The 12,246-nt window shown below is 39.3% G+C and overlaps 1 long non-coding RNA gene across 1 annotated transcript in view; it reads left to right on the top strand.

Moving 5' to 3' along the window:
* Positions 1 to 12,246, top strand: part of LOC139084734 (uncharacterized) — a 41,388-nt gene that overhangs the window by 8,456 nt on the left and 20,686 nt on the right. Inside the window, exon 3 of the long non-coding RNA XR_011542406.1 lies at positions 10,111 to 11,985. This is a non-coding gene — a long non-coding RNA (uncharacterized lncRNA). The remainder of the gene's footprint in view (positions 1 to 10,110; positions 11,986 to 12,246) is intronic.

The following is a 12,246-nucleotide window of genomic DNA, read 5'->3' as shown; positions in this document are numbered from 1 at the left end:
TAGGTCCACACCAGGGATCTAGGCCTGCAAACCCCAGGCTGCAGAAGCAGAGTGCATGAACTTATCGGCTGCACCACTGGGCTGGCCCCTAAAGGAGTTACTTTTTGCCATCAGATTAGCAAAATTTAGAAAGCATGTTAATACACAGTTGGGAAGGGGTATAAAATTGTATATTCTCATACACAATTGTAGAAGTGAATGGCTATAATCTTTTGAGGAGAGGCTGTCAGCTATATCTCTACAGTACTGAAGATACACTGCATTTGGACCTAGCGATAGTGTAAATACTCTTAGCTCTATCATTCATTTTACCATCACAGTCAATGTCCTTAAAGGAACATTCTACAGCCACTTTCTCATCCCCCATTCACTCTGACTTTCAGTAGTGTGACTTATTACCTTCCCCCACCCTCAATTCTGCTGGCACTCTCCTGGAACTCTCCTGGTAGGAGTCATAAATAACCACCTAATTGTCAGACACAATGAAATCTTTTAAGTCCGCCTCCTACTTGTCCTTGTAAGATCTGATGCTGTGGACCATTCTTTCCTCGATATTATTTCTTCCTTTGGCTTCTAAGACTCTTCACTCTTGTTTGTCCTTCTAACTCTAAATCTCCTTTGCTCACTCCTCTTTCTTTGACTGATCCTTCAAAGTTGGTGTTCCCCAAGGATTGTGCCTGGCCTTCTCTTTCTTACTCTACGTGATTGCTTTGGGTGAGTACAACCTATGGGTTTAATTTCTATTTATAGGTTTAAGATTCTAAAATAACCAATATTTTTAGTCTAATCACCCTAACTGAACTCTAGATCCTTATTTATACCTCTCTTCTAATGTCTCCACCAGAATATTCCACAGATATTGCAACAATCTCAGAAGCATGTGTGTCTTCTAGTCTCTGTCTTGATAAAAACTCTACTATCCATCCAGTCACCATAGCCACAGACTCTCCTCCTGGGAGTCATCTGAGATTCTTTGCCGTCCCTCACTCTCATATTCAATTTGTCAAAGAAGCCCTATGGATTCTTCTTTAAATCCTCTCATCTCCACCTGCTTCTCCATATCCTCATTACTACTGCATTATGTTACGCCTCATCGTCTAATTGAGAAGTCCTTAACCTGGAATTCACGGATTTGCATGAATCCACAGATGGACTTCAAGAGATCTGTGGGCCGCCTGATAGTACATGTAAAATGTGTGTCATGCATATGTGTTTTCGGGGATCTGAGGCCCCGAAAAGGTTAAGAGCAATTAGCTTAGTCTGGTTGTGGTCACAGTCTCCTACTTATTCTTCCTGCTTCTGTTCTCAATCTTCTAACCTACCTTCCGTCCGACCGCCATAACGTCTTCCCAAAATAGGAATCCGGTCATGGCACTGCCGTAAAAATGCTGTAATATCTTACCATCTTAAGGTAAAACCCAAACCCATTTGTAAGGCCCTCTGTGGGCTGGCTCCTGCTAACTTCTGCAGCCTTTTTGATATCCGTGGTCTTTCCTCCTTACATCTCAACTCCAACCCATGATAAATTTTTAATACTTAAGTTGTCCCTAACTTCTTGGTTGTGCTACTTCTTTACCTTTGCTCATATTGCTTTCTTTGCCAGGATGATCTTCTTCACAAAGCCTTTCTTGTGCTCCTTTTGCCTCCAAGCCCCTCAGACCATCCAGCCCGGATAGAATTGACCACTTCTTCCTCTAAGCCCAGAGAACGCATTATATAGAGCTTTATCGTAATCCCCGTATTCCCTCATACTATTAACTCGAGGTTACAGGTCAACTCATGTACTGGACTATACACTCCCTGAGGGCAGGGACAGTGTCTTGTTCTGTCCCCTTCGGCAAATAACACAGTGCTTGGCCCATCAGGCTACTCCATAAATGTTGATTGAATGATTTTAAAGGGGATACCAGTCTGGTTGTTTGATCATCATTAACTCCCTTTCATGTTAAAAAGAAAAGAAGTGGAGGGGCTTGCCCTGTGGTGCAGTGGTTAAGTTTGCACATTCTGCTTTGGTGGCTTGGGGTTTGCCCGTTCGGATCCCGGGTGCAGACCTATGCACTGCTTGTCAAGCCATGCTGTGGTAGGCTTCCCACATATAAAGTAGAGGAAGAGGGGCACAGATGTGAGCTCAGGGCCAGTCTTCCTCAGCAAAAAAAGGAGGATTGGTGGTAGATGTTAGCTCAGGGCTAATCTTCCTCAAAAAAAAAAAAAAAAGAAGTAGAAAAGGGATGGAAAGAGAAAGCATCTCAGGTAATAGAATGTGATTGGAAAAGTTTGCTAGGTGTAAACAGAATCTTATGAATATCAAAACCTCATTGCAAAGGCCAAGAATGCTAAAATAATGTGAAACAAGGAAACTGATGGAGAAATTTTCAACTTTTACTGGGATCTCAACATAGCTTTCTATTGCCTTCATTCAAATATTAATTTTATAAGATTCATTTCTCAAAAACTTGGAGTAATGTTAAAAGATGTACTAGCTCAAGGTCTATCCTAGAAGTAGAATCAAGACATCAGTATTTTGAGTATACCAATCAACTCACTGAAGATAAGACAACAGAAAATAGGAATAAAATAAGCAGTTTTAACATTTAAGATATAAAAATAAAGCAGTCAATTGTGATCCCAAGACTTTGACATGTTGCAGGCACGATCACAACTATCAAAATGACTTTACATATAAATATTGAAAAATAACATGGACTCCTCCAGATTTTGTATTGTGTTGCATTTGTGTGTGGTCAAGTGTTGAAGGCAGGAAGGGAAATGAAGAAAGATGAAAGAAAATATGCCATATATGTACCTGAGCGGGGGAAAGAATTTCTAAAAAATACACCAAGTTCTTGAAAAGGAAGTTTCCTACTTGCTTCAGTGAAATAACAAGCTAACATAAAGAAGGCATTATCATTGCATCATGCAAATATTGACTGACTTAACTAATCAGGGCCGTACATCCACCGCCTCTTTTTTCCTGGAGTCTGCAGCGACAGCTTTGTGTACTCTGTAGTCTCTTGTGCCTGAGCCAACAACTGATAGAGTATTAGATCAAAGCCTCGATACACAGATGCCCGGCAATTTGGTATTAAACAAGCGATAAGAGTACAAAAGAAGTCTCAATATACTTTCACCACAATTTGAACAGCAAATAGTTAATTAGGTTGATAATAGATGTCAACATTTCATATGATGTCACTGTTCTAGAAGGTATAAACTTCTCCCCGAGATGGAAAACTAAATTATTTTATTTTTTGAAAGAGGCAAAGATGAATACCGTTTCATTATTTATGATTTCCTCATCTGAAGCATTTGGTTAAACATAGTTTTAATTATTTCTTCAAGGTTTTTTTTGAATAAAGGGACAGAATATAATTTTTATCTGCATAATTTAAGTGAGGTGTTTAAAAGGAGCGAGTAAAGTTTGCATTCAATGCAAATAATCAAGGCCTGAATTCATTAAGGGTTACGAAGATGCTGCTATTTCCAGGTTTTTTTGAGGTTTCTTATGTGCGTGATTTATAAAATATCTTACCCACTCATTCCAAAAAAACAAAAACCGATGTCATGAAATATGAAACATTTATATCTTCATGATATTTTTTATCTAAATGAAAATAATCAACTATTTAATCAATGTAAACAACTAAATCAAACATCGGGAAAATTAAATACTTTAAAAAATGTTTTCTATGTAAGCATCATAGAAACAGGTCAAAGGTATGAAATGTTCTAAAGTATATTTCTTTAGTTAAGAAATATATGAAGGTTATTAGAGAGACCACGTATCTTCCCAAGTCTCTGGTATGAAGTGGTAGGTAAATAATAAATGCCTTCCCATTGCCAAATGAATTACCAAACTCTCAGAGCAAAGTTTACAAGTTGCTTTATATGTGTGTGCCAACAAAACAAGACGGACGAAAAAACAACCCCAAACCTCTACAGCCAGATCATGATAGGGGAGTTGAAAATAAACAGCACAGAGATCATAGAGTTGATAGGACTTCACCAAATAAATGAAGTGTCACTAACTTTAGTTGGAATGACCACATAGTAAACCTCTGGAACACTATTCCCTTTTCCAGTTTTGTAATAAAATCAGTGTATATTAACCGTGCCATCTACTGCTTAGCAGTAACACTACAATGCCCCAAAGTGGCCAAGGAATTCAAGGTGGCTATTCTTATTCTCAGGAGGGGCATCATCATTGGGGCTGGTGCCTGGTGCTATTCTGAGGGCACTACGAAATATGTTAAGTGTAAATACTCATTGACTAATTGCTTTCTTTATTATTATTATTTCTTAGAAGCCAGATTTGCTTCCAAATAGTGATTCATGGGAACAACAACATAGTGAAACAGTTTTGGAGTAAAGGTGGGGGGCTGAGTTCTTGTTCTCCCACGGTGTGGCCTCATTTTCTGGTTAGCCTTCACAATCCTGCCTGACATAGTGTCAGCAAGGGGGTCTTTCTTTCAGGGAAAAACGCACATCATGTGAGCTCCAGGGTGAAGGCATCTGAATCCTCTTCAAAACCCTTTCCAAATACTTTTCGAACGTACTGAGATTTCTTTAGTTGAGAGTACAAATAGTTATTTAAAAGCTCTCTAACAGGTAAATAAAATTATTTTGATGAAAACTAAAATATATAGGCAATCGGCTTATTTAATCTAGAGAATTCCAATATCTGGGTAAGTTAGGAAATATTTCCGTTTGTTCATAGTCTTGTAGGTAGAGTCCAAATCCGAAGAGATTGGAAAAACATCCCCCCCCAATGAAATTCACATCTGAAAATTTTTTAACTTCGTGGCATCATGTACTGAGAAGAACACGATATTACTTAAAGTGGCATTCCTGCCAAAAATATATAACCTGGATCGAATCATGAGGAAACATCAGGTAAACCCAAATTAAGAGAATTTCTACAAAAGAAAGAAAATCGGCCTGTAGTTTTTGAAAATGTCAGTCGTGCAAGACAAAGAAAGGACTGTTCCAGATTCAAAGAGATTGAACAGACACGACAACTAAACGCAATGTGTGATCCTGGACTGGATCCTGGAGCAGGGCAAAAAATTGACATAGAAAATATTTCTGAGCAGCTGGCAAATTTAAATATGGTGGACTATTTATTAGATAACAGCATGGAATCAATGTAAGTTTCTTGAATTTGATAAATCTCTCGTTACGTAAGAAAACATCATTGTACTTAGGAAATGAGTTTCTGAACAAACTCGAATGTTTCAAAACAATTATTTTATATGAATTTATATGTGTACATATGAATGGTAAAACAAAAGAGGCAAAATGGTAACAACTCGTGAATCTGAGTGAAGGGGAAACAGGAGTAGCTTTGTACTGTTCCTGCAACTTTCCTGTAAGTTTAAAATTATTTCAAAATAAAAAAGGAAAAGAAGAAATAATGGTAGATACATTTTCTTCCATTTTAAAAGATAAATTTTAAAGCCAGGAGAGACTGAAGAAAACCTTTTAGCTCAAGCATTTTACTGTATTTATGAGGAAATTTCAGCCTAACGTGCTAAGGAGAACTTGTTAAGGTCCCAGAAGCAACAGAAGAGCTCATATCTCCTGAGTCCTCATCCGGTATCCTTTCTAGTGGACCACACGGACTCTATGAAAAGATGACAGGTCACAATTGCCTAAGTGCCATTTCAACAAGCTAAGTCATTGCTGCCTAAACCTCCCAAGTGCGTCATGGTACAAACAATTCATCCACAAACACGCAGTGCCAGCAGCTTGCTGGGCATAAGGAGACAACGGTGAGGAGCCTGGAGCTTTCCTTAGGGAACTCAGAGATGGTGGGGAGGCCACAGCGCACACATAACCCAAGCTGCGGCCTTTGATCTTATTTTAAACCTGAAATTACATGGAACGGGGTCAACTCTTGGGTTAAAAAAACAGTTATAGGGATTTTCTATAGACAATACATTTTGTGGGTTCTCATGTCTTTTGCTACATGATAAAAGATGATGGAGTCAAAAGTACAAATGCTGGGCCTCTTAGACTCCAGCATGAACACCCCTCTCCAGACTCTGGGTTTTCTTACGCTGCACAATCAAAGCTCATGAGAAGATAAGATGAATGAGCCTATTTTCCACATTAAAGGGCCAGCAGTTACAGAGAAAGAAAAGAGAGTCAGGAGAAAAAAGAGAGGGAAAAAAATGTATATCAAGAAATAAGGGAGAAGTAAGAGAGTCCCTTTAAGTAATCTAATAGTAATGTTTTAAAAAATTACTGATTAAACAGTGAATTAAAAATAATAAAATACTTTTTAATGTATAGTCACTTTTTGTCTATACCATAATAGCATATGTTTTTGTTACTTATCACAGCGTCTAGTGAGGTCTCCCTTATTTTCATATTAGTTTATCCATTGGAAAGGCAATAATTAAGTGTCAAAGGAAAGTGACTGTTTTCATAATGCTCAAATGTCTGATTAGTTTAGTCAAAATTTGGCCAATTAACCAAAGCTTCATCTGTATTTGCTTCAGCAGCACTAACGTTCAAAGCCACCTACTACCAAACGATTTGAAGGACAATCCCCTAACCCTAAGTGACTTTTTTTCCTCCTGAATTGGCTAAAACTTTAATCAACATACTAATTAAAGAATGTCAAAGCATTAGGCTGGATCGGACCCATGTCTCAGCCCACCAGGGGGTCAGCCGACAACCAAGAAGCTTGGATGTGTCGTGGAAGTGACTGTTGGTGCCCCTCAGGGCCCTCACCTCCCACCTACATTTCACAGTCTTCGAGGATCTTCCGTCTATGACTGTGTTTAAACCTGAAAAATAACAGAGATGACAGTGCCAGGCAGAATTCCCAGAAGCATCAAGTTATCACGTCTGAAGTACCTCCTGAAAGCCAAGTCGTCATGGCAGAGGCAGGATAACAGGTGGTCAAGAGAGTGGACAGGGGGTCAGACCACCTTGGGTTGGGTCCTGGCTCTGCCATCTACTATTCTCTCTGTCTCAGTTTCCTCATCTGGAAAATGGGGTCACAAGGTGACCTAGATCATGAGTCTGGGACATAGAAGCTGGCGAATACATCAGCTACTACTATGCAAAGTTTACTACCAATTTAAAATTTCCTTTTGCACGTGTTTTACAAGACCCTTTCACGCACACCAATGCTTCTTAAAGTAAGATCCATGGACCTTTTGCGTCAGGTGCCTGGATTTGTTAAAATGCAGATTCCTGGGCCATAACCCCAGACTGAATAAGAATCTTGGTGGAGGCGGGGAGGGACAGGGCCCTGGACACTGCATTGAATATTTGACTCAGGAGTTTGAGAACTAGAATATTATTCACTTATAGCACACACTCCGCTTATTTTGCTCATTTCTAATTTAATTTATTGCCTCACAAACCACAGTGCGTAATGATAAGAAGACAAAATGTAAATAAATCATCCTTGCCAAGGAGTATGTGTGACACACTCAGACCTCACAACGGAGCCCTGGCTGGCACACATTCAGATGGTAGACCGATTAGAGGAACATCCGTTAAACCTGTTCCCTAGGTTTCTGAGAAGCTCTGCGTTGGGCTATTTTGGCAGTGTTTACTGCCAAAAATGGCATTCCTTCTCAAAAAATAAACTGTGCTGCCCACAAAGTAGAAAGCTAGTGTGAGAAATGTGAGGTTGCTCGTCCCCACAGGATGGAAACAGAATAGCATGCACTACAGAAACCCAGAGCCTGCTCTCTGGCTCCTCTGGCGCACTTTTCATGTATCTTGCAAATAAGCTTCATTCATTCATTGATGCATTCACTCATTCAGTGTGTTTCTTGAGCACCTCCTATATGCAAGGCACTAGTCTTTTGCATGGTGGATGCCCTAAATTTGTTGGTCCAACCCTTCTGCCACCGCGTTTGTAAATTCAACTTCAGTTCTATATGAGTAGTTTGTGGGAATAGGAAGGTGGTGAGTAAAAAAGTACAGAATATTTTTTAAAAGCATTGGCAGAACTGAAATAGACTGACATGAAAATCTGTTGTGATAATATATACTCTCTCGTGGGTTCTCATCCTTCTCCTTAATCGTAAAGAAAGAGAATAGAGGCGCCTGGTGCTGCCTGGAGGGGTACACACCTGCACCTTCAGAGGCTGTGGCCGAATTCTGCTGACAGCATCCTCAGGCAGGAATGCGGAGGAGAGAACGCCAGGGGGATGTGCCATTATGTCTGACCTTTCCACATTTTGACTGTATTCTCCTGCTGGATTTCCCTCATTCCGAAAAACAAAAACTCATGAGACTATTCCTGTTAGTCAGAAAAAACAGTCTATTCAGCCCCAAATTCTGACTCTGACAATGGCACCAAGGGATGTTTGGAGGGACACCTGATGTTGACCTCAAAAGTGAGGAATAGACCCCACGTGCCCTAACTAAGTTCTTGTTGAGGGTAAGTTTAACTTGTTTTTAGGGAATGGTTTGCTCAGTCTACAAGAAATAATATCAGGCTTTGGCCATTTGCTTGTGATTTTCCTGAGGTAAACTCACTTGTCTGAGCTTAGAGTGCATTGTGTTTGTTCCTTCAAAAACATGAAATTGTGGTGGTTTCATTGATAGGATGATTTAGATTCCATTTACCGCAAACATTAAGTACTTTTCCTGTTTACTTTTTTCAGCTGGATTTGTAGCTGTCACTGCAAATCACCACTGTGGCCAAATAGACTGACTGTGCTTTGCAATAAAGGACAAACCACAGCCCAGGGAACTTGAGGTTCTACAGATTTCAGAAAACACACTGGAGAGGCCCAATTTCCCTTCTATCTCAATTTCTGAACTCTCCTGACAAATTTGTTCCGGAATTAATAGCAAAATTCCAGAAGGGCATGCTGTATTAACTTTGGTTGGAAATAAGAGGGTTAAAGATTGTGTAAGAAAAGCCAGTTTCAGTATTTCGTTACCAAATAATTCTGCCGGGTGGTATTTATAATCCAGACCACCTTGTGCTCTGAATTAAGCCCATAGTTTTTCACCCCTTTCAAATTCATAGATCAGTCTTTATCTGACATCAATTTCACAGTTTTCTCTTTCCAATTTTTCCTTAAAAATTGGCAGCCATTGCTTCCTCTCATCACCTCATGGTGTATCACAGAATCATTTCTCGACATGTGGCAGCTTCAGCCATTTGTGCTCCTTGTTTTATTATTTTTCTTTAGGGGATTATTTCACTTTCATACATCTCAGTTTGCTCATTTCTTTATTAATGACTAAGGTATTTAGTGGGATTTTCATTTGTACGTAGTCAGCCGACTCTCTGGTTTTGTGAGAAGAGTATAGGAGAAAAATAAGATTTTATTAGATAAGCTGATAAAATTATAGAATTGAGTTTCCACATTTAAAAAGTGAGGTTCTCTTCATAGTAACAAAATGAGATTTTCTAAAATTTGCACTTGAAAAATAAAAGAAGTTGGCAATTTAATTAGTTTATTAAAGATAAGATTGAGACCTTCACCAACAAACTCTGGTGGGGCCTTGACATATGTAACTGGGAAGATATGACCGAGAGTCTGTCTCTATTATTATTAGCTAATTATTAGCTGCTCATTGCCAGTGTGGAGAATATAATTGACCTGCTCAGGTAAGTCACGTCTTCCCCAGTATTCACCAGTCAAATCGTACCCAGTTGCTTGGAGCCCGACTCAAATCCCTGTTTTCCATGAAACCTTCCTCAGTTAGCCCAGGCAGCAGGCTTTCTCCATCCTTCGCATTGGTATATTGGCACCTATTTGTAAAGTGTTCACACACTCAAGAGAGGCCTAGAGGAGACCAACATGGAAGAGTTTGTGAGGAATCATGCCAGAAAGAAAGATGGCTACATAGAAGTCCCCATTCTCAGAAAAACAGCCTCAAAATATGCCATCACTTTCAGTCCTAGGAGTCAAACCTTCACTATGGAGAACAGAGAACTGTGATAAAGAAAACGTTTACAAGGCACAAATTTCTGAACCCAAGATTACCTTAGTTTAGCAATGGATCTACATAGCTTGCTTGATTTCTTTTCCTCTCCTTCATCCTGTTGAAGACAGGTCTTTCTGTGGTCTATTTGGAAATCTTACTTTCTCCCTTATCGTGTCCTTCCCCCATTTCATCCCCAAGGAAGAAGACAAAGAAGGGGCTACCAGCACCCACTCTTTTTCTCCTGATCCATAGAGAGTTCACAGTTATTTTGTCATGCCCTTGTGAAGCAGTGACTGACAGAAGGAATCTGGTCCTTCACACCTTCATACATTTCTCTCCTGGAGACTGGATACAACAGAGGCATGCCCCATGGACTGTGAAAGCATATGTGAAAAGACTGACAATGGAAACTGAGATTTCCTAGCCTGGGGTATGGAAGATCAAAGAGTAATTTAATAATAAACTTCAAATATTGAAAAAATACATTTAGATCATGATTCTCCATCAATATTAAAGATGGACTAAAAAGAAAGAACCTGAACAGTGGAATAAGAAAGTAAAGTTCGATGCAGTGATTTTCATAGCTGAAACAGAAATAAATTACCCAAGGAGGCAGCACGTTCTTCATTGTTGATGCTCAATGGGATGGATTTTCATCGGCTGGAAATAGTTTCAAAAGAGCAGAGTAACATGCAAGACAAAATTTTTAGCTTAAAATCTGTGACTCTCTGATGACAGACTAATCAAAACTTTAACATCTAGTTCAACATATCATGATCACAACTTTAATTCTAAAGCTGAGATTAGGAATAAAAGCATAATTACCTCCCTCCCAAATGGAGTTAGTCTGTATATCAAGCCTTTGGCTTTGATATAACTGGGAGTGTCAACTGATTCTGTCTTTAGCAAGTTGAACACAAGTACCTTCTATTATCTGTTACCTAGTACCTCTGTTTTTTATTCTTTATACAAGATAGAAAGCAAAGGAGAATGCTTTTGAATATATTCATGTGAAATTCTTTTGGACACCAACCAAATACTCACCTTCATATAACAATGAAATTAATTGTAGCATGGTCTTAGTAAGCACATTTTGTGAAATGCAAGGAGTAAATCATTATAGAAAAGAAATGATGGTTGCTATAAGACTAGTGTATATAAAGTTCCAGTTAATGGTTTTTGAATAAGTTTGGCCAACGATTGTATTCAACATTTTAAAAATTTGCATATTATGAATTAGCAAATAGTTTGTCTAAAAAGTCCTGGCATTTATTATTTTTATTTTCTTCTGTTACATAAGTAATAAGGTTTATTGTTAAACTTGGAGAATACAAGAAAGTATAGCAAGTAAAAGAAAAATCATTCATATTCCTACCACTCAGAGGTAACTACTGTTAACGTTGTGGAGCCAATTTCCTCCCAGTCTTGGAAACCATGTTTTATCAGCAGGGTGTTTTTCTTTCCTTTTTAACTCTCTCCTCTCTTTTTTTCCCCATGAGTTGAACATCCATATCATTACATTTCCTACCAAAACGTTATTTTTAAAGTCTGCAAGACGTCATCAAAGGGATGAACTACAAGATAATCTTTCATTATTATATTGTTAGGATTTAGTCAATCCTAATCAAGAGTCGAGACAGAAACCTCTCTACCTGTGATAGGCAGAAAAACATTTAACACCAGGAACTAGGCTCTTATAAAATTGTAGAAGGTGGATCTGGGCTGGGTCCTAGGAATGACTCCTAGAACACCACCACAGAACTGACGCCTGTGGGGACTCAGGAGACCCCTGCTGGGATTGCTGACTTCAGGAACACACTGCCATTGTAGTGATCCAAGAAGCAGGACCATTGCCACCACAGCCACAGCTGCCCATGTTACTCCTCAAATGAGTGATGGACACGGGAGCGCTTCTTCAGGAGAAGCCAGTGTTTCCACTACCATGTTTGCCAACAGAAAACAAAAAGAAACCCCTGGGTCAACAGGAAGCCGTACTCTGCTTTACTTCTACTCTCTGCGTATCATGCGAGTGAGTCTAGTTGGGAGAACCTAATTTGCATACGGATCCTGGAGGTAAGGGATACTGGGCTGCGTTGGTTTTAGCTTTCCAGTCTCTGCAGAGCAGAGGGGCCACAAGAACGAGGTTGGAAGGATACAGAGTCCTCGCCCACGATGTCTACCACAACTACTGTCATTAAGGCTGTGAGGAATGTCTTTGACGTGGATCTTTGTCCACATTGCTGTTTACTTCCTTGCAGTAGATTCCTGGAGGTGAAATTACTAAGCCAAAGAATAGAAACTTTTTACACTCTTGAGATATAGATTGTGAAACTG

The sequence above is a fragment of the Equus przewalskii genome, chromosome 1 (assembly GCF_037783145.1).
Source record: "Equus przewalskii isolate Varuska chromosome 1, EquPr2, whole genome shotgun sequence".
NCBI lineage: Eukaryota > Metazoa > Chordata > Mammalia > Perissodactyla > Equidae > Equus > Equus przewalskii.
This window is presented reverse-complemented; position numbering and strand designations above follow the sequence as displayed.